General features: G+C 42.9%; 1 pseudogene; it reads left to right on the top strand.

Annotated features, from left to right (window-relative positions):
- Window positions 1-1,350: 1,350 nt before the first annotated feature.
- Window positions 1,351-22,618, top strand: LOC116637745 (annotated as a pseudogene).
- The last annotated feature ends 912 nt before the right edge of the window (window positions 22,619-23,530 follow it).

The following is a 23,530-nucleotide window of genomic DNA, read 5'->3' on the forward strand; positions in this document are numbered from 1 at the left end:
CATCTTTTACAAGAAGTTTCCAGTTAAGAAACTGGCCATGTGTGACCTATGAATCATTGTCAAGTTATTTTAGTAGTAGTCATCACTGAAAAGTGAAATCATACCTAAAAATGTTGCTTCCACTTTAGCATCAATGTTCCAAATGGCCAAGGGTTGTTTCTAAGATCAGAATGTCTTCCTAAGTCACCAATTATCACCTTTGATAATTTGTCCACAGCTGTGGCCACAAAGCATGTTCTAGGGAGTCCAAGCATTGTGCTATAAGGGGAAGGAGGAAGCACTCTACAAAAGCTACATTCAAATTATGATTTACTAAATCTTTAAACTATCATGACACTTTAACAAAAATGCAAAAACTTAATATGCTAACTATAAATTTTTACTCTGACTCACCATTCTGTTCCTGTTAAGACTAAATCATTTCTGTGCAGATCTCAAATGCTCCTGCCACGTCTATCTACTTTAAAAGAATCCTAATATATTATGTAAATTGACTAAAATATAGTTTCACTTATAACTGTTTTCTGCCTCAATCAGGACTTCCTCAAACTTATGCTGCCAAAATAAAATATGAAAATAAATTGGATGCTGAAGTTGATGTGATAACAAATCACACTTGGTTTCAAATTTTTGTGTTCATTACAATAGGCACATTAATCTATTTTGTAAATTGGTAGTAAATAAACAATACAAGTTTATTAGCTTATTTTTATAAGGTCAGCATAAAATTGACCTCAGAACTTTACAAGGATATTACACACACAAAAAAGAAAGAATGGAAGAAAGAAGAAAGAAAGGAAGAAAGAAAGAAGAAAGAAAGAAAGAAAGAAAGAAAGAAAGAAAGAAAGAAAGAAACAAGAAAGAAAGAAAGAAAGAAAGAAAGAAAGAAAGAAAGAAAGAAGAAAGAAAGAAAGAAAGAAAGAAAAAGAAAACAAGGAAAGGAAGGGAAAATTTTCCCACCGATATCTCCCATGAACATAGATGCAAAATCCTTAACAAAATAGTAAGAAATCAAATCCAGAAATAAAGGTTAATACATGTCAATAGGAGGCTTTACTCCAACTACGCAAGGTCGGACTAATATTTGAAAAATCAATCACCACATGGTTCTGTTAATTTAATCCATGATACTGACAGAATAAAAGTGAAAAATAATAAGATTATTTCCATAGATTCAAGAAAGGATTTCAACATTCATTTACAGGAAAACAAAGATTCTTAGCAAACTTGGAATAGAAACAAATTCCATATCTTGATGATGATTAAATTTCTAGCAAATATTATATTTGAGAAGGAAGCTAAACAAACTGACCAATGGAATAGTATAGAGTCCAGAAACAGCTCCGACACATGGACAGTCAAGTAATTCATGACTATGTTGTCCTGCGGTGCAGGAAGGAGAAGACAGTCAATATATGGTTCCAGGTCAATGGATGTCCTTGTGGGAGAAAAGACATTTAAACCTTATACACAAAAATCAATTTCAACCTGATTATGTGTATAAATGTGAAAAGTACCACAAGATGGATTTAAATAATATTGTGCATGAATTTTAAAGCTTTATTTTTCTTTTTAGAGAGAGCGCATATGTGAGTCAGGGTGGAGAGGGGCAGAGGGAGAGGGAGAGAGAGAATCTCAAGCAGACTCTGGCTGAGCTCAGTCTCATGACCCTGAAATCATAACCTGAAGTGAAATCAAGAGTCAGATGCCAACGGACTGAGCCCCCCAGGTGCCCCTCATCATGAATTTTGAGTGGGAAAAGATCTATGAAATAAGACAAAGTTTTAACCATAATAGAAGAATTTGTTTAAATTGAAAAATAGTAAAATTAAGAGCATCTCTTTACCAAAAGGTCCATTAAGAGAGGCAATGCACACAATGTGTGTGTGAGTGTGTGTGTGTGTGTCTGTCTATCTATCTCAAAGAAAGAACAATCCAAAGAATTCCTACAAATCAATAATAAAAAGATAGAAAACCTAGAAGAACAGTCCCTTTACCTATCCAAATGACCAACACATAAAAAGGTATTTAACTTCAGGGTATTATGCTAAGTGAAATAAGTCAGACAGAGAAAGACAAATACCATAAGATTTCACTTACATGTGGAATCTAAAAAGCAAAACAAATAAAAGCAGGAACAGACCCACAAATATAGAGAACAAACTGTTGCCAGAGGAGAGGGGTAGGAATGGGCAAAATGAGTGAAGGGGAGTGGGAGGTATAGGCTTCCAGTTATGGAATGAGTAAGTTAAGGGAATAAAAGGTACAGCATAAGGGATATAGTCAGGTGTATCATAATAGTGTTGTATAGTGACAGAGGGTAGCTACAGTTGTGGTGAGTATAGCATAACATATAGAGTTGTTGAATATGTTGTACACCTGAAACTAAAGTATCATTATGTGTCAAATATACTTCAATTAAAAATTGGAAATAAAAAAAAATAAATGCAAATAGAAAAGGAAATGTACTTGCTAATCATCAGGGAAAATTATAATGACAAAACAGGGTTATTACACACATTCAAGTATTGTTCCACAAGAATGTTGTATTTTACTCTGAAAGGAATGCAGCTCCTTAAGGTTTGCATTAGCAGAGGTTTGAAAGCACATACGGGAGTGGATGTTAAAGAATATGAAATATAACACTTGAATGATCTGAATTTAATGGCATTGGTGCTATCATCCAGAGCACAGGTTATGAGGAACTGGCTGTCTTCCACATTGGCTACCTGAAGTTTGAACTCAATGACAGTCTATGGTAAATAAGGTTGAAAAGCTGGAAATTCCCTGGTACCCTGTCGAAAAAGGAATTAGTGGGCTCAGGAAGATGGGAATTTTGGAATCTCTCTAATGCAATATGCTCAGTCACCCTCTAAACATACCATGTGGAAAGCCTGGAGAACATTTTCTTCATGAAGGCATTAAGAAATGATTTGGTAAGGCGGGCATTAGTATTCTTAAAATGTTCTGTGGTATCTAACTCCCAAGGACCAGTGATGATGGTGGGGAATGCAGCAGTGGAATTAGGCCACCTGATATTGAAAATAATGATAAAATAATAATGTCCTGGAAAATTAGGTGCCATCCTAACAAGGTGGAACTCATTACTACAATTAAGCCACATGAGTTTTGACCTCCAGGGATTTGTGGTGATGGATAATTTATCACAGGATTAAAAATAAAATACTTGGTGACCTACTAAGATGTTAGTTGGAATATATTAGCAGAAAAAGATATGGGTCTAAGGGCAGAAAGATAATTTGAATCAACACAATGAGGGATTCATGACCAGTTCACAGACCCAGATCCTCTCACTTGAGAAGGAGAGCAGCTTGAAGAAAGGACCCTACAATGCAACAAAATACTATTAAAGATTTTTCCCTCAAGTCTTCCTTAGAGGGACATTTCAGCCGCTTAACAAGTTGGCTACACATGGGAGAAGGAAGCTGCCAGTCCCTGGGGATCTGGTTCTTCCCCAACGTTACTTTGATGACTGCCTGGCATCTGAACATGAAAGAAGACTTGGGGCTGAGTTTTAACTGATTCACTTTGATTCTTTGTTGTCTTTATCCTCTAAGAGAGAAAAGTTAAAGGTAGTTTTGCTCCATGACCTACTATGAAATGCACTTGAAACTTTAATAGCTTCAAAGAGCACCGAGAGAAGTTAAATTTCATAGTGCAGAATCAAAGTGAGATCATAAACCCCAGCAACTCCATGCAACATTTTACTGATAATCTGTGAGTCATGCTCTTCTCTTAAGTGAAAATCTTCCTTGCTTTTTCTCTGACTTTAAACATTAAATATTAGTGTCTTTATTCTGAATCCTTGAGAAATTTTCCTCCAGTTATCCAGAGGGAGAGAAATGGCAAATGCAACAGTTCATCAAATTCTCAGTAAGCAAGAACAAGCTACTCAAGAGAGAAACATAGTCTGATCCTCAACATTCCTACTGGTTGCCTCTGGTTTTCCTTTTTCACACCTTTAGAATATGGAAGACATTGGTTGAATAAACCAATTATTCCATGAAATAAATGTCAAATTATGTCTTTTTTACTTATAAATTGGGGGAAAATGTAATGAAAACACAGGAGGCCAGAACCATTGAATATTTTTCTGTGATTTATAGTCAATAATTTTATGCTTTCAGGAAATATTACCACACATTTCAGAAAATAAAACTTCTAATCTTTTTCTCTGAACTACCCTATTTTGTAAGAAGAAAAAATAAACATACAAACAAACCATTAGTGGGAAAGTGAGTCTAGTAGAATATAGCCAGTAGTAAATGCCAAACAATCTGAAATTTATTTTTTAATTTTTATATTTTTTAAAGATTTTATTTATTTATTTGAGAGACAGAGAGAGAAAGAGAGAGCTCAAGCACGAGTGGGGGGCAGAGGGAGAGGGAGAAGCAGACTCCCTGCTGAGCAGGGAGCTGGGATTCTGGGACTGGATCCCAGGACCCTGGGGTCATGACTTGAGCTGAAGGCAGACATTTAATGGACTGAATCACCCAGGTGTCCCAACAATTTGAAATTTAAATCACAAAGAATATGAGTTAATCTAGGAGATACTCTGTGTGGTTGTTTTGTTTTGTTTTGACTAAGACAAGGTTCTGAAATTAAAACAAGTATTTTCAAGAATCATTTTAATTATTCAATATATATATATATATTTTTTAATTTATTTATTTGACAGAGAAAGATACAGCGAGAGGAGGAACACAGGCAGGGGGAGCGGGAGAGGGAGAGCAGGCTTCCCTCAGAGCAAGGAGCCCGATGCAGGGCTCGATCCCAGGACCCTGGGACCATGACCTGAGCCGAAGGCAGACGCTTAACGACTGAGCCACCCAGGCGCCATTATTCAATATATTTTTTAAAAACCAAATCTATTTTTAACTCATTACTTTCTTTGAAATATTGTGAAAAAATTATCAGGTAATAATTTTATTTTTGAGATTATAATATTACAAAACTTAGGGAGCTGGAAAGTTTTGAAGTTGTGGGATGTAATGGTTCTGTCAGAGATAGAATCTATGCATTATAAAACATGCATTCAAGTTATTATATTAATGATAAAATGATATGTTCTTTATTATATCGAGTTTGTTTCATGACTAGACCTAAGGCCTAAAGAATCAAAGTAAATTGTATTTAATTATTTTCAAACTTTTAATTTATTTTGAGTAACAGATTCAGCTTTAAAATTGATGAGTAAAAATAAATAAATATATAAATAAATAACAAAATAAAATCGACAAGAGTATAAAGTGACAATTAAATATGAAACTTTTTTTTAAAGATTTTATTTATGCATTCGAGACACAGGGATACAGAGAGAGAGAGAGAGCACGAGCAGGGGGAGAGGCAGAGGAAGAAGCAGGCTCCCCGCTGAGCCAGGAGCCGGACGTGGGGCTTGATCCCAGGATCCTGGGATCATGACCCGAACTGAAGGCAGATGCTTAACCATCTGAACCACCCAGGTGCCCCTAAATATGTAACTTTCTTAACCTGAGGTACATTTCCCCCAAATAAACCAATAATGTCTCTACAAGTTTATGGAAAATATGCTATGTTATATCATACAAATAGAATACAATATATACAATGCTCTGCCATGCAATCTATGCTTCTACTTAATGATATATCTTGATCATGCTTCCCTATGAGCACATGCATATTATGTAATTTTGTTAAAGTTAGGTAACGTTTAGTTAACTAGTTTCTTCCTGATGATCACCTATGTTGTTTTAAACTTTTCACATGAAAACAATACTGCACAAATATTTTGGGGGAAGTCATGGTATGTATGCATGTATGTAAATTCCTAGAAACAAAACTAGGGGGATCTAGTTCAGAAGGTTTGCACAGTTTTTAAAAAAATATATTTATTTATTTTAGAGAGAGAGGGCTTGAGCAGGGTGAGGGGCAGAGGGAGAGGAAGAATTTCAAGGACACTCCCTTCTAAGTGCAGAGCCCAATGCAGGGCTAGATCTCACAAGCCTGAGATCATGACCTGAGCCAAAAGCAAGAGTCAGGTGCTCAACTGACTGAGCCACCCAGGCACCCCAGGTTTGCACATTTCTAATTATGAAAGATAATGGCAAATTGTCTTCCAAAATGATTTATACTCTTTCACATAGATTATGTGCCTGAGCATTTTCTCATATATGCAACATTACTGGTTTATAACAACCACTTCAATATATGGCATGTTAGGAAAAAAAACCCCTCAACTTTTCAATTTCAATTTTTCTAATTAGAATAGAATTGAAATTATTTTCCTATGGATTCATATATTTCTTTTTCCTCAAAATGCCTTTTTAAGACATTTGCCCATGAGTTTTAGTAAAGGCATTCCTTATTTGGCAGGATTATAAAGCCAGAAAGCTAATTTATTTTAAGTAAAGGAGTCTTTTTCTACCAGGTATATTAAAGGTTGTGTTTGGATCTTATTAGACCATGTGGTTTATCCATGGTGGAATTTTCATTTTTTTTTAAAGATTTTATTTATTCATTTGTGTGTGTGTGAGAGAGAGAGAACGCACACAAGCAGGGGGAGCGGCAGGCAGGGAGAGAAGCAAGCTCCCTGCTGAGCAAAGAGCCAGATATGGGACTCGATCCCAAGACCCTGGGATCATGACCTGAGCCAAAGGCAGATGCTTAACCGACTGAGCCACCCAGGCATCCCCATGGTGGAATATTCTATTGAAATTCATGACATATTCTTTTTTTCAAGTCTTGTTTTATATCTGTAAGATAATTCTTGTGTTCATATTCTGTTGTGAATTTTTAATTCAGTTGTGACTTTGAAAGAAATTTTTATAAATTATAATGGTACTTCAGGAATAGTGAGATGGGGAGCTCCACAGACCTACTGCCCAGTAGAACAACTGTAACTGGTGATTTTTTAAAATTCAGTCTCTAAAATTGTTCTATCAATTTTCCAACAGCAAAAAAAGTAATATTTATTCAAGAAAATCTACTAAATCTCAGTAAGAGCAAGAATCTATGACAATTGAGGCACAATGTGTTCCCTATTCCTGCTCAGCAGTGTAATGGAAACTCCACTCTGGGCAAGTGTGGCCAAGAAAATAAGGCTCCTTCTCCCCTCAGTTCCCAGTCAAGAGATGTAATATATCACTGGGAAGGACAAAATACCTTTATTTCTCATTGCCTCCAGCTGTGAGTTGTTGAGGCTGCATTCTTAGGGATATGGCCAGGAGGTTGAGGGTTCCCTTCCTCCACCAACCCTATTCATAGGGTGGATGCTGTCTACACTAGGCATGGCAGGCCAACAATACTGGGACCCTGGTCACCCTTGCCCTAGCTCACCCATAAGCAAAATCCAATAATAGGAGAGGCAAGCCAAGAAGACCAAAGGCTACCACTTATGGCCAATGCACTGTTCATTAAGAAAGGATGTCATCCTGCCCTCCAGCTTTGAAACAGTGGCTCAGAGATTTTGCCAGAGGCAGAGGCAGTCCCTAAGAACAAAGCACCCAGAAGTTCTGTCCAAAGGAACTGAAGTTATTTGAAGCAAAGTATTGGAAAGTTCATGCCTCATGGATATTTTAATGGTAAACCAGTAAGACAAGGTTGAAACTCTATGGGAGACCAAGCTACATTGTAAGCCAGTTAGAGAGAACCAGGGAAAGAGCACTGTAGAGAGAACCAGGGAAAGAGCACTCCTGGGATTGAAACAAAACTCAAAGAGTGGTCTTGAAAATGGCCCCTGAAACATTGGATCAGACTGTGAAGAAATCTGTGCCCCCAGGACGTTAACAATAATAAAATCAGCCAGCCATTACTGGGGCCTAATCGTTGGGTATGATACCAAATGAGGTAGAGATCTTAACAGAGCAATCAGGAAAAGACAAAGATACTCTCATCCCTGGATGGTCATGCACATGAAAAGGCTGCAGCCACAGGCTTCACACTGTGGGGGAAATTTGCTAAAACAGTCCATCCAAATCATTAAACAAACAAAAAAGCAAACAGCAAATTTAAAAAGTCCCAAAGAAGGAGCATAGTAGTTTTCAAAACTACTATATGGTACCAAAATGACTAGTTTTCAACAACAACAACAACAACAACAACAACAACAACAAAAATGTGAGACATGTAAAGAATAGGAAAGTGTGACCGATATATGAGAAAAAGAGCAGGCCACAGAAACCACCAGTGTCAGGGACCAAATGTCAGATTTAACATACAAAGACATCAAAGCAGTCATTATAAATGTGTTCAAAGAAAAAAAGAAAACCATGCTTAAAGAAGTAATGGAAGGTATGATACCAATGCCTCATCAAGTAGAGACCATTAAAAAAAAAAAAGATAAAAATCATTTTTAAAAATAAACCAAGTGGAGGGGCGCCTGGATGGTTCAGTCATTAAACGTCTACCTTCAGCTCAGGTCATGATCCCAGAGTCCTGGGATCGAGCCCCGCATCGGGTTCCCTGCTTGGTGGGAAGACTGGTTCTCCCTCTCCCACGCCCCCTGCTTGTGTTCTCTCTCTCACTGTGTCTCTCTCTGTCAAATAAATAAATAAAATCTTTAAAAAAAAAAAAAAAACAAATGGAATTTCTGGAGTTGAGGGGCTTAACAGTAGATTTGAATTAAAAGAAAAACTTAGTCCATAAGCTTAAAGATGGATAATGCAGTCTGAAGAACTGAGAGGGGAAAAATGAAAGTAAATGAACAGAGCCACAGACAGATGTGGAACACCACTGAGCACACCAAAGTACTCATTATGGAAATACCAGAAGGAGGAGAAAGAAGCTGAAAAATATTCAAAGAAATAATTGTTGAAAACTTATCAAGTTTGATGAAAACATTACTGAACATATCCAAAAAATTCATTTCACTAAATAGGATAAATCAAAGAAATCCACATCAAAATATATACAAGTAATGTTTCTATGTATCAGTGGAATTAAGCATGAGTCTGAAGTAGATTCTGATGAGTTAAGGTGTAGGTGGTATACCCTAAAACAACTGCTAAGAAACAAAAAGTACAATGAAAAAATCACTACAGCCATTAACATGTTACACTAGAAAATATTCACTTAATGTAAAAAAGAACCAAAAGAAGAATAAAGGAACCAAAAAATGACGAGACATACAGGAAGTAACTATAAAATGACAGGTGTACATTCAAGTATAAAAAACATTAAAAGTAAATGGATAAACACCTGAATCTATTCAGTTGGGGAAAGAATAGTTTCTTTCACAAATGGTGCTGAGACAACCAGATATCCACCTGCCCTGGTTCTTTGAGAAGCCCTAAGATCCATCAGGCACCCAGTTCAAAAAGGGACTGCCTTTACCCAGTATTAAGCTGCCACCTTTGAAAGAATTTGAGGGAGGAAGCACTCTTCACCCTGGGGGTGCACATGTTTGGGGGACCGGTCTGAGGTTAACAGGGCAGGAGGAAACTGGCTGAAACAGGTGGGAGAAAGAGGGGTCACTTGTGCATGGGTAGGTAGTGAAGCCTCAAAAGATTGCCTGCAAATAAAACAGAGGACTATAAGTAGAGCCCAGGCCTTGGAGGGGACTAATGGGGCCAGGGTGACCTCAACACACATCTCTGTAAGCCTTTGCTATGTGAAAAGCTGGGGGGCCCTTCAGGCACCATGTTGACAAAGGGACTTTTGGGGGCCAGTCTGAAGCTGCCTTATTTGAAAGAATTTTGGGGAGGAAGCACTCTCCCCGCCTTGGGTTGTACATGTGTAGGTGACCGTCTCAAGCCCAATGGGCAACAAGAGAACTGGTGGAAAATCGCAGGGTAACTAAGGTGGCCAACTGCGTGTGCATGAGCTGACCAGGTTGTCAGGGGGCCCACTGCCCATACCTACACAGAGGGTGGAGGAGGGAGGGCACACAGCACCCTCACGGGCAGCCCACTCACAAAATGTGGCCTGTAATTGAAATGAGGGACCATAGGTTAGAGCCCAGGTTCCAGAGCAGTCTCCTGGGGGACTGGTGTGACTGCAACAGCCCACCAGAAGCCCTGCAGGGAAGGTGGCAAGGCAGTGACCCTTGGCTCATGTGCAGCTGGAGCTCCACTAATAGCCAACTGTGTATTCTGGGCCACCACAGGCCATGGATGGCCTGGGCATTAAAGGGGCAATCAAATGCAGAGCCCAGGCCTGGAACCTGGATCCCAGACTTCCTTGGCATCTGCACAACCCAAAACTTATCCCACACAATTGCACATATTGCCCCTGAAGGCAGAGCTGGAAGAATCTGGGTTGCTTTGTCAGCGAAGGAAGAGGGATAGTTGGAGTTCCCTCCAGAAAGACACTCGGTAGCCTCCTCTGGTGGAGAGGCCTGGGACCCCAGCAGGCAGCCAGTCCAAATGGGAACGGACTGTCCACTAGGTTCCATCTGCCCCTCAGAAAGATTGTCCTGCTCTGAGCTCCCTCCACCCTGAAGACATTCAGTTGCTCTGAAATCCACCTGGTACTCCATGAGAATGGTGGGTCCCCTGGAGCCCAAGGTGGCTGACAAGGTATGGAGAGGGCATTTGTAGTCCCCACAGGTCCGAGGAGCTAGGGACCTGAAACATGGCAGCTGTGGTAAAATGCTGGGTCACAGTAGTAGGCTATTTGGTGGTGCCTGCAATCAGACTAATTCAAAACCTTAATTGGCACCGATGCTCATATGCCCCTTGAAGCCTGGTCTGGAGGCAACTGCACTGCCTTCTAGCACTGAGAGGTGGCCTGCAGGCTGATGAATCCACCCACAAAAGATCCCTGGGAGCCTTGATGGCTGGAGAAGCAGGGACCCCATCAGGCAGACAGGCTGCTTGGGGACTGACTGCTTGGGGTAAATACCTAGTAGTGCAATTTCTTGGTCATGGGCTAATTCTATTTTTACCTTTTTGAGGAATCTCCATACTGTTTTCCAGAGTGGATGAATGTGGGGATTCACAGTACCTGGATAGATAAAACCTGACTTGAATATGCCTCCCTGGATGAGATTAATTGAAAAAGTAGGATTTCCCAGAATGCTGGGCCTCCTCTGAAGTTACTTGGCTGAACAAGGCCAGATTCTTACTGTGGCTCAAGGGTCTCATCAGGGAGTAAATGCTTAAATGCAGGCACCTGTAATGGTCACGTACTTCACGAACTCCTTGCCTTGCCCATGGTGTGTTAATTAAACTCACAATAAAAGCAGAGAGAGAGCTTGGCTCGAGGCCTTTCTCCACTAGAGCGTCTGGCCCCCAGGCCTCTCCTTTCTCCTAAGGAGTTGAAGTAAGCCTCTCATTTGCCATCTCAGGGTTTGCTGACCAAACCTGATAGCTACAACACTATGAATTCCCACCAACAGTGTAGGAGGGTTCCCCTCTCTCCAGATCCTCTCCAATATCTGTGGTTTCCTGACTTGTTAATTTTAGCCATTCTGACTGGTGTGAGGTGGTATCTCATTGTGGTTTTGATGTGTATTACCCTGATGTCAAGTGATGTGGAGCATTTTTTTCATGTGTCTATTGGCCATCTGTATGTCTTCTTTGGATAAATGTCTGTTCATATCTTCTGCCCATTTCTTGACTGGATTATTTGTTTTTTGGGTGTTGAGTTTGAGAAGTTCTTTATAGACCTTTGATATCAGTCTTTTGTCTGTACTGTCATTTGCAAATATCTTCTCCCATTCCATGGATTGCCTCTTTGTTTTGTTGACTGTTTCCTTTGCTGTGCAGAAGCTTTTTATCTTGACACAGACAATAGTTCACTTTTGCTTTTGTTTCCCCTGCCTTTGGAGACGTGTCTTGAAAGAAGTTGCTGTGTCTCCTCCAGGATTTCAATGGATTCCTGTCTCACATTGAGGTCTTACATCCATTTTGAGTTTATCTTTGTGTATGATGTAAGAGAATGGTCCTGTTTCATTCCTCTAAATGTGGCTGTCCAATTTTCCCAACACCATTTAGTGAAGAGACTTTTTGCATTGCATATTCTTTAGTGCTTTGTCAAAGATTACTTGACCATAGAGTTGAGGGTCCATTTCTGGGCTCTCTATTCTGTTCCATTGGTCTATGTGTCTGTTTTTGTGCCAATATTATAGTGTCTTGATGATCACAGCTTTGTAATATAGCTTGAAGGCAGACATTGTGATGCCACCAGCTTTGATTTTGTTTTTCAACATTTGTTTGGCTATTCAGGGTCTTTTCTGGTACTGTACAAATTTTAGGATTGTTTGTTCCAGCTCTGTGAAAAATGCTAATGGTATTTTGATAAGGACTGCATTGAATGTGTAGATTGCTCGGGGTAGCATAGACATTTTCACAATGTTTGTTCTTCAATTCATGAGCATGGAATGTTTTTCCATCTCTTTTTGTCTTCCTCAATTTCTTTCATAAGTTTTCTGTAGTTTCTAGAGTATAGGTCCTTTACCTCTTGGTTAGGTTTATTCCTCGGTATCTTATGGTTTTTGGTGCTATTGTAAATGGGATTGATTCCTTAATTTCTCTTTCTTCTGTCTCATTGTTAGTGTATAGAAATGCAAATCATTTCTGTGCATTGATTTTTGTATCCTGCCATGTTGCTGAATTTCTGTATGAGTTCTAGCAATTTTGGGGTGGGGGTGTTTGGGTTTTCCACATAAATTATCATGTCATCTACGAAGAGTGAGAGTTTGTCTTTGCCAATTTGAATGCCTTTTATTTCTTTTTGTTGTCTGATTGCTGAGGCTAGGACTTCTAGTACTATGTTGAACAGCACTGGTGAGAGGGGACATCCCTGCTGTGTTCCTGACCTTAGGGGAAAACTCTCATTTTTTCCCCATTGAGAATGATATTCACTGTGGGCTTTTCATAGATGGTTTTTATGATATTGAGGAATGTTCCCTCTATCCCTATACTTTGAAGAGTTTTAATCAGGAAACGAAGCTGTATTTTGACAAATGCTTTTTCTCCATCAATTGAGAGGGCCATATGGTTCTTGTCTTTTTATTAATGTGATCTATCATATTGATCTGCGAATGTTGAACCACCCTTGCATCCCAGGAATAGTCCCACCTGGTCATGGTGGATAATCCTTTTAATGTACTGTTGCATCCTATTGGCCAATATCTTGGTGAGAATTTTGGCTTCCATGTTCATCAGGGCTATTGGTCTGTAATTCTCCTTTTTGTTGGGGTCTTTGTCTGGTTTTGGGATCAAGGTAATGCTGGTCTCATAGAATGAGTTTGGAAGTTTGCCTTCCATTTCTATTTTTTTTGAATCAGTTTCAGCAGAATAGGTATTAGTTCTTTAAATGTTTGATAGAATTCCACTGGGAAGCCATCTGGCCTGGACTCTTGTTTTTTGGAAGGTTTTTGATTACTGCTTTAATTTCTTTGTTGGTTATGAGTCTGTTCAGGTTTTGTACCTCTTTCTGTTTCAGTCATGGTAGTTTATAAGTGTCCAGGAATGCATCCATTTCTTCCAGATTGCCTAATTTGTTGGTATATAGTTGCTTATAATATTTTCTTGAAATTGTTTGCATTTCCTTGGTATTGGTTATGATCTCTCCTCTTCATTAATGATTTTATTAATTTGGGTCTGTTCTCTTTTCTTTTGGATAAGTCTGGCCAGAAGTTTATTGATCTTATTCATTCTTTCAAAGAAACAGCTCCTAGTTTCATTGATCTGTTCTATTGTACTTCTGGTTTGTATTTCATTGATTTCTGTTCTCATCTTTATTATTTCTCTTCTGCTAGGTTTAGGCTTTATTTGCTGTTCTTTCTCCATCTCCATTAGGTGTAAAGTTAACTTTTGTTTGGGATTTTTCTAATTTTTTGAGAGAGGCTTGTATTGCAATGTACTTCCCTCTTAGGACCGCCTTTGCTGTATCCCAGATGTTTTGAACTGATTTGTTTTCATTCTCATTAGTTTCCATGATCTTTTAAAGTTATTTAAAATATATATATATATATATATATATATATATATATATATATATTTTTTTTTTTATCTGATAGAGACACAGCAAGAGAGGGAACAGAAGCAGGGGGAGTGGGAGAGGGAGAAGCAGGCTTCCCACGAAGCAGGGAGCCTGATATGGGGCTCAATCCCAGGACCCTGGGATCATGACCTGAGCCGAAGGCAGACGCTTAAGGACTGAGCCACCCTGAAACCCCTTTTTAAGTTATTTTTAACTTCCTGTTTGACCCATTCATTCTTTAGCAGGATACCCTTTTACCTCCAAGTGTTTAAGTTTCATCCAAATTTGTTCTTGTGATCAAGTTCCAGTTTCAAAGCATTCTGGTCTGAAAATATGTAGGTAATAATCCCAAAGTTTTGGTACTGGTTGAGACCTGATTTGTGACCCAGTATGTGATCTATTCTGGAGAAAGTTCCATGTGCACTCGAGAGGAAGGAATATTCTGTTTTAGGATGGAATGTTCTGAATATATTTGTGAAGTCCATCTGGTCCAGTGTGACAATCAAAGCTCTTGTTTCTTTTTTGATCTTCTGCTTAGATGATCTGTCCATTGTTGTGAGTGGAGTGTTGAGGTCTCCTACTATTAATGTATTATTATCAATGTTTCTTCACTTTGGTTATTAATTGGTTTATATAATTGGCAGCTCCCGTGTTGGGGGCAGAGATATTTACAATTGTTAGATCTTCTTGTTGGATAGACCTTTAAGTATGATATCGTGTCCCTCTACATCTCTTAGTAGAATGTTTGGCTTAAAATCCAATTAGTCTATGTCCACAATAGCCAAACTGTGGAAAGAGCCAAGATGTCCATTGACAGATGAATGGATAAAGAAGATGTGGTACATATACAATGGAATATTATGCAGCCATCAAAAGGAACGAGATCTTGCCTTTTGCAATGACGTGGATGGAACTGGAGGGTATTATGCTGAGCGAAATAAGTCAAACAGAGAAAGACATGTATCATATGACCTCACTGATATGAGGAATTCTTAATCTCAGGAAACAAACTGAGGGTTGCTGGAGTGGGGGGTAGGGTGGGAGGGATGGGGTGACTGGGTGATAGACACTGGGGAGGGTATGTGCTCTGGTAAGCGCTGTGAATTGTGCAAGACTGTTGAATCTCAGATCTGTACCTCTGAAACAAATAATGCAATATATGTTAAGAAAAAAAAAAAAGAAGAAGAAGATAGCAGGAGGGGAAGAATGAAGGGGGCGAGATCGGAGTGGGAGACGAACCATGAGAGACGATGGACTCTGAAAAACAAACTGAGTGTTCTAGAGGGGAGGGGGGTGGGAGGATGGGTTAGCCTGGTGATGGGTATTAAAGAGGGCACGTTCTGCATGGAGCACTGGGTGTTATGCACAAACAACGAATCATGGAACATTACATCTAAAAGTAATGGTGTAATGTATGGGGATTAACATAACAATAAAAAAATAAAAAAAAATAACACACAAGGTATGTATTGGCATGTCTTCTGAGTGGGCATATGCATCTTTATGCCTGCCCATTATATGCGATGATGGGACCTCCCCTTCTGAATATTCATCCCAAACCCTAATAAAAGGAACCTGCTTAACCCTGAAAAAAAAAATAAATCCAATTAGTCTGATATAAGGATTGCCACCCCAGATTTCTTTTGATGTCAATGAACATGGTAAATCATTTTCCACCACCTCACTTTTCATCTGGAAGTGTCTTTAGGTCTAAAAAGAGTCTGTGGCAGATAGCATATGGATGGGTCTTCCTTTTTTATCCAATGTGCAACCCTGTGTCTTTTCATGGGAGCATTCATCCCATTTACATTCAAGGTAACTATTGAAAGATATTAATTTAGTGCCATAGTATTGTCTGTAAAGTCCCTGTTTCTGTAGATTGTCTGTTTCTTTCTGTTCTATGTTACTCTTGGGGTCTCTCTTTGCTTGCACTATCCCCCTTAATATTTCTTGCAGAGCTGGCTTAGTGGTCACATACTTGTTCAGTTTCTGCCTGTCCTGGAAGCTCTTTATCTCTCCATCCATTCTGAATGACAGCCTTGCTGGATAAAGTATTCTTGGCTCCATGTTCTTTTTATTTAGTACCCTGAATATGTCTTGCCAGCCCTTTCTGGCCTGCCAGGTCTCTGTGCATAGGTCTGATATTAGTTTGATTTTCTTCCCTCTGTAAGTAAGGAACATCCTATCTCAAGCTGTTCTCAGGATAGTCTCATTTTTTTTTTTCCTAAAATTTTCAAGCTTCACTATTATACATGGGGTGTTGATCTATTTTTATTGATTTTTTGGTGGGGGAAGGGGTCCTCTCTGCCTCTTGGACATGAATGCTTGTTTCCTTCCCCAGATTAGGGAAGTTCTCAGCTATGATTTGCTCAAATATACCTTCTGGACCTCTCTTTCTCTCTCTCCTCTCCCTCAGGCACCCCAATAGTACTGACAGTGGTTCATTACAGGGCATCATTAAATTCTCAACCTTTCTTCATGGGCTATTTGTTGTCTTTCTCTCCTTCCTTTTCATTAGCCATCTCCTAGATCACTTACTTTATCTTCTGCCTCATTCACCATAGCTGTTACAGCATCTAATTTAGACTGCATCTCAGTTACAGCATTTTTAAATTCAGCCTGATTAGATCTCATTTCTGCACTTAGAGATTCTCTACAGTCTTTTATGCTTTCTTCAAGCCTAGCTATTAACTTTATAATTGCTATCCTGAATACCATCTTTGATCTCTTACTTATATCCATATCAATTAGCTCTATGGCAGAGAGCATTATATCTGGTTCTTTCTTGTTGTGAATTCCTCCTTATAGTCATTTTCCCCAGAGAACAGTGGACAGATGAGTGAGTGAGCAGAGTCCAAAATATCAACCACAACCCAAGCAAAATACACCCTAGACAAATCTGAAGCAGTCAGAAACCATTACAGAAAAGCAAAGCAAGCCAAAACAAAACACAAAGGTGGGGGTGGGGTTGGGGGAGAGGCTATAATACAGCAGGGTGGACAAAGCAGGGTGCTCCACTTGTTCTGGAGTGAATTTTGGTCTGTGTGTTAGAAGACCTTACATCCCAAAATTGCAAGGAAAGTAAAATTTATATATATAGAAAAGAAAAATTTTAGACTGAAAGATAAATGAATCATGAGAAAAAACCTTGATTTCAATCTACTATTTTCCCCTGGCACTGGAGTTTTACAGTCTTGTGGGATCCATAAACCAGTTGTCCACCTGTTCTTCCAGTCTGTGTTCTGGGGGAGGGGCCTGCTGTTCTGCTTCTAAGGTGTCCTTGCCTGGGTGAAGTTGCACCACCCCTTGCGAGGGGGCTGGGCTCAGTGTAAGCTGGTCCTCTGTGTGGCTTTTGTTCTCTGGAGGCTTTCTGTGCCTCTTTAGAGGATCAGAGTAAATACGGCCATGCCTGGTTCTCTGGCCCAGAGCTGAAAGATCATGGTGCCCCCTTTTCAGTAAACCCTCTAAGACAAACAGTCTTTACTTTTGTGTGTGCCAAACTCTGCTGACTCTTGCGGTGCACGCCCACCACAATCCTCTTGGGAGGAGTCCAAGGGACCCGTGTCACTGCCTTTTGTATGTCCTGGGACTGAGAGTGGTTGTGGGCTCATACATGTACCCCGCTCTGCTGCTCCCAGGAGAGGGCTGGGTGTCGCCCTACTGTCCTTTCTGTGGCCACTGCCCTGAGAGCTGTTGCCCAGTCATGGGCACACCTGTGTCACCCCTTCCAGGGGATGGTAAATGGCCCATGCATTCCAGTCATTTTCAGGGTGCTCAGGCAAAGAGCAGTCACTTGACTGGCCTGGCTTGTGGTTTATGGTGACCCGACTGAGAGTCCTCTCTTGAGCTCGCTGACCATAACCAGTTTCCCTGCTCCACTGCTTGGGCACTCTACCAGTTCTGGCACCCCCATTTGTTTTGTGACTCCTGGATTATTGTGGTCTCAGGATCCCACCTAGATTTTGCCCTTTTCATCCCCTGAGCCCCTTTCAGAAAGGGATGTCTCTCACTGGAGCAGATTTCTAAGGGTTCTGATTTTGCACTCTTGTGTTGTATCACTTTCCATGAACTGGCTTATGGAGGCTCCCCCCCTCTCATTTATCTACCAATATCTTCCTGCAGATTCATGTCTCTGTACCTCCTATCTTGCAAAAAGCAGTAGCTTTTCTGCTTGTAGAGATCCAGATATATTTTCTTACATCTCAGACTGAATTCATGGGTGTTCAGAATGGTTTGAAAGATATCCAACTAAATTCCAGGGACCAGATGAAACAAGGTCCCCTACTCTTCTGCCATCTTGTCTATCTCCCAGGAAAGTCCCAAGATTTGTTTGAGAGTTTAGATCGGCAAATTGTAGCCCTGCCCAGAGCAAACAGTCTCTGATAGTTCTCACAACTCTCAGTATTTATCCTCTGTCTGTCCTGTTGTCAGTCACTTCTTCCTAAGTTTTCAATAATGAGCCCCCAGGTGGTCCTCAAAGCAGCTGAGCTACTGAGTTCTTCGGGTGGAGAACACATGAGAGGATGCCATCTTGACACCACGTATAGCATTCTTCAGTGTCTCATGGGGGTTGTGAGAGAACAGGTCTGTCACCTGTTCAGTATTTCATGGAGAAGGTGGGGGAGAGTAGATATTTTCACAGTGTTGGTTCTTCCCTGAGCTCAGAGTGTCTTCCCATCTCCGTGTGTCTCCCTCGATGTCTGTCTTCAGTGTCTCACAGGGGGTGTCAGAGAGCAGGTCTGTCACCTGTTCAGTATTTCATGGAGAAGGTGGGGGGGAGTTGGGAAGCTTGTTTTGAGGGAAAGTCCACTGGGGAAAAGCAAGGGTTCGGGGTGATGGAGGGTTCTTACCCGTGGAGCTGCAGGGGTGGTGGATTTCTTGTAGGAGGTGAAACCTACATCTTCCCCTTTGGGGTCTGTGACTGATGAGTCTCTCCTGTGGGGGGTTCTAATGCTGGGTCTGTAACTCACAGTTGTTCCTGTAACTGACCCTCTGTGGTAGGCTCCCCCCTCCAGCCTCCCCTTCTGGCATCCCTAATCCACTTTACTGAGGCTTCCCTTCATGCATTTTCACAGTTCTAACCAGTTGTGGAGCGTTGTGGAAAATTGGAAATCCAAATCCCACTGCTTCTACTGCACCCAAGACACAGGGGCCACCGGTTTCTTGCTAACGTGTGTCCTCCTACAAGGGTGAGTGGCCTCTCCATGGTGGGTGAACTGGATCTGGGAGGACTTGGCCTCCATCACGAAGTTTGATGTCGTCTCTGCTTCTGTGACCTGGTGCTGCCATGGTTGTTTGGAAAAGTAATTGACTCTGAGGTGATTTTAAAGTGCGGTAAACTTGTGACAGCAGCACAAATACACTTTATCTCCACACTCAGACCCCCCCATCTGTCCTTTCCGTACTATATTTACCACGTCACGCGAATACTTCAGTGCGTTTTACCCCAAACAGGGACACTGTCCCGTGGAACCACCACATAACCCTGAATGAGGAATTCATCCTTGTTTCCACATTTTAACCCAGACCACAGGCCCACTTCAACTGTCACCACCTGCCCCACGGTCTGAAATGTCCTTTTCCATTTGGATCCAGTTTTCTTTTTCTGGAACTGCTCCCGAGACTTTCCCTTATTTGCACAACCCTGATGGATTTAAGGAGCACAGATGGCCCCAATCTGAGTGGACTTTTCTGTTTGGCTTCTGTTACTGGGGCTGTTTTCAGTGTCCATCCACATTGTGACATGCATCAGTCCCTCATTCATTTTTTTCTCTGTGATTAAACATAATAACATTGACCACTTAAAACATTTCAGGTACACAGTTCTCTGACCTTAGCTGAGTTCCCACGGTTGTACATCATTCTGCAGAACTTTTTCCTTCTCCCCGAGGGGGACTCTGTATGCATGAAACACCAACTCCCCATTCCCCTTTCCCCTTGGCCCCTGCAGCCACATTCTACTTTGTGTCTCTGGATACTTCATATAAGTGGAATCATGCAGTATCTGTCCTGTGAAAACTAGCATCCTGTCCTTGTTCCTGATTTCAGAGTAGAGCTGTCAATCTTCAGAGTTGAGCATGGTGTTTGCTATAGATTTATTGAAAAAATTACCCCTATTCCTGCTTTCATGAGTGTTTATGTCAGCAACAGATATTGGATTTTGGTTAGAACTTTTTCTGCATCAGTTAATATGACCACATGTTTTTATTTAAAAATTCATTGCGGTGTATAACATTGCTTGGTTTCACTCTATTGAATAACCTTTGAGGTGTTTGTGAAGAGTCACTTGCTTATGGTGCACAATATATTTATGAGCTCTTGGTTTTGCAATTTTTCTGATCTGGATTCTTACATCTATTTTAAGAAAGGTATAGGGATGTATTTTGCTGATTTTGTGATGATTTCATTGGGGTTGTATTAGTGGTTAGGATAGGGGTTAGGGGTTAGGGTTATGGTTGGGTTAGGGTTAGTGTCTCCCTGTCCTCTTCTGCACAGAGCCCATTCTCCTCCAGTAACCAGAGTGATCTTTTCGGAACATAACCTTTGGGCCTCTCTGTGGTCTGCTCCCCTCCTGCCTATCCTTTCCAGCCTCACCTCTTCCACCATGGCCCGCCCCTCTGTGGGCCACCCAGGGGTGTGGTTGTCCCACATGTGCCTCAGGCTTGACTCCAAGCCTTTGCATTGGCTGTGCCCTCTGCCAAGGGCACTCATGCCCCCCCCTCCCCCGCTTCATGTCTGGCTTGTTTCCCCATTGGCTGGGCCTCGATTGGCCCCCTGATGGCCTGACTTATGCCTGCTGAGTGTGTGTGTGCTTGTCCCCTATTTAAATGCAGTGCCTGCCTTCCCTTTGTGAGTACTTTACTAACCTTCTAGGTATGGGGCGGGCACAGGGAAGTAGCCTTAGTGTATGCACAGAAAATCAGTTTCAGAGGGGTTTACCACACTTGCCTGACGATGGGGGAGATGCTTTCCCCGTGGTGGGGAACAGGTAATACCCTCAAAGGGGGACCAGCCATGTGAGGCAGTTGGACAAGACTCCCAACTTCTTAGGGCCGGGGAGATGTAGACCTGGATCCGGAAGCTCACACCCTTGGATTCAAGGCTGGGGCCTAAGCAAGCCCCCTCTTCTTCCAGAGGTCCTCTTTCCTCTTCCCTGCGCATGAGCTGGAACTGATCTGGGGGAGTTCTAGGGTGACGCCTCCTAGGAATACCAGTGGTTTACTGAGGACCTTGTTAGCAGGATGCCCAGTAGCCTTCAAGGGAGGACCGTACAGGAGTTGGAGACAGCTCTGTGGGGGCCAGCGACATCCCACTCAAAACAAAGTGGGGCAGGTGGCTGGTCCTGCTGGTTCTACCCAGTCTGTAGGGCACAGAAACAAGGGCTGTGCCCCAAGGTGCTCAACTCCTGGCAGGTGGGGACAGGACCTGTGGGTTTGCCCGTGAGCTCAGCACAGGGGGAATGTTCCTGGCTCCAGCATGCTGGAGCCCATGTGGGATTGCATGGGTTTTCAACCTTCTAAGCCTTAGGCTTCCCTTTGTAAGATGGGTTGCTGATGGCCCTCATCTCTGGGAGCAGAAGGTAGGGAGGGCTCATGGGCAGACTTGCTTAGGACAGGTCAGGAGAGTGGCTGTTGCTCAAAGCAGCCCAGGGCCTGCCCCCTTGAAGGAGGTGCACACATGCACAGCCCCCAGCTTTGGGGTCCTGCTGCCAGCCTCTGGCAGTGACCCTCCTCCCACCCTGTCCACTGCCGCTGTAGCTATGTGGTCTTCCTGGAGCTGTTCCTGCAGATGGCTGAGAAGCACTTCATGGTGGGACACAGGGTCACCTATCATGGTGGGACACAGAGTCACCTACTAGGTCTTCACCAACCAGCCGGCTGCAGGGCCCCATGTGCGCCTCTGGGAAGGCCAGAGGGTGGTGGTCCTCATGGTGCACTCAGGGTTACCTACTACATCTTCACTGACCAGCCGCTTGCCGGGCCTGTGTGCCCCTCTGGCAGGGTCAGAGGGTGGTGGTCCTTGAGGTCTGCGGCACCCCGCACTGGCAGGATGTGTCCATGCAGTGTGTGGCGATGATCAGCTGCTTCTGGGAACAGCACTTTCTCCATGAGGTGGATGACTTGGTGTGCGCGGACGCAGACCTGAAGTTCCGTGACCACATGGGTATGGAGATCCTGTCCCCTCTCTATGGCACCCTTTACCCCAGTTTCTACTGGCTGGCCCGTGAGGACTTCAGCTACGAGCGCCAGCCACAGTCCTAGGCCCATATCCCCAGGGACCAGGGCAACATTTACTACATGCGGGCATTTATTAGGGGTCGGTGGCAGAGGTTCACTGAATGACCTTGGCCTGTCACCAGGCGATGGGAGTCGACCTGGCCAATGGGATGGAGGCCATGTGGCACAGCGAGAGTCACCTGAACAGGTACCTGCTGGACCACAAGCCCACCAAGGTGCTATCCCTGGAGGACCTGTGGGACCTGCAGCTGCTGGGCTGGCCCTGGAGGACCTGTGGGACCCTCAGCTGCTGGGCTGTCCCCCAGAGGACCTGTGGGACCCACAGCTGCTGGGCTGCTCCTGTCATGAAGAAGCTGAGATTCAGGCCATGCCCAAGAATCACCAGGGCACCCAGAACTCATGAGGGGCTGTCCCCAGAGGCCATGTGGGACCTAAGGCTGCTGGGCTGTCCCTAGAGGACCTGTGGGACCCTCAGCTGCTGGGCTGGCCCCGGTAATGAAGAAGCTGAGATTTGGGCTGTGCCCAACAATCACCAGGACACCCAGAACTCATGAGGGGCTGGCCCCGGAGGACCTGTGGGACCCACGGCTGCTGGGCTGGCCCTGGTCATGAAGAAGCTGAGATTCGGGCCATGCCCAAGAATCACCAGGACACCCAGAACTCATGAGGGCCTGTCCCCAGAGGCCATGCGGGACCTGAGGCTGCAGGGCTGTCCCCTGGAGGACCTGCGGCAGCTGCTGGGCTGGCCCCAGAGGACTGTGGGACCCGAGGGTGCTGGGCTGGCCCCCCATCTTTCCCCAGGTCATGAAGAAGCTGAGTTTCATGGCTGTGCCCAAGAATCACCAGGACGTCTGGAACTCATGAGGGGTTGCCCCTGTCTCCAATCAGGGGGTGCTGCCTTGAGCGCATCCGTCAGAGCAGGTTCCTACTTCTGTCCCCTTGAGGGAGACTGTGGAGCCCAGCTGCTTGCACAGGCACGCCAGTGCCCCAGCCACCCCTGCGCACAGGAGGCCTGCCTGGGGGCACAAGTTCCTGTCTTTGTGGTCACTACATTTTGACCACTTTGGGCCTTTTGCAGCTGTGAACGGCTCCAGTTTTATGTTGGATGTTTTTCTGTGTCAATGCTGAGCAGCCATCTTTGAAAAGAACAATTGAGGGAAAAGGTTTTCTCCCTGGTTCTAAACAGACACCAGCTGGTGGGGCTGGGAGCAGCCCTGTAGCAGCCATGGAGCCAGAACGGGCCCTGGCCGGGTGTTCCCTACCAGTCCTTACACCTCACTGTGGCCATGGGGCTTCAGGGTCAGGGGTGCTCCGAGCCACCTCTCAGACCCACAGTCCCCTGACCACCAGAGGCCTTGGCCATGGCC

This window comes from Phoca vitulina, unplaced genomic scaffold, assembly GCF_004348235.1.
Source record: "Phoca vitulina isolate PV1807 unplaced genomic scaffold, GSC_HSeal_1.0 scaffold15, whole genome shotgun sequence".
In the NCBI taxonomy this organism is placed as follows: domain Eukaryota; kingdom Metazoa; phylum Chordata; class Mammalia; order Carnivora; family Phocidae; genus Phoca; species Phoca vitulina.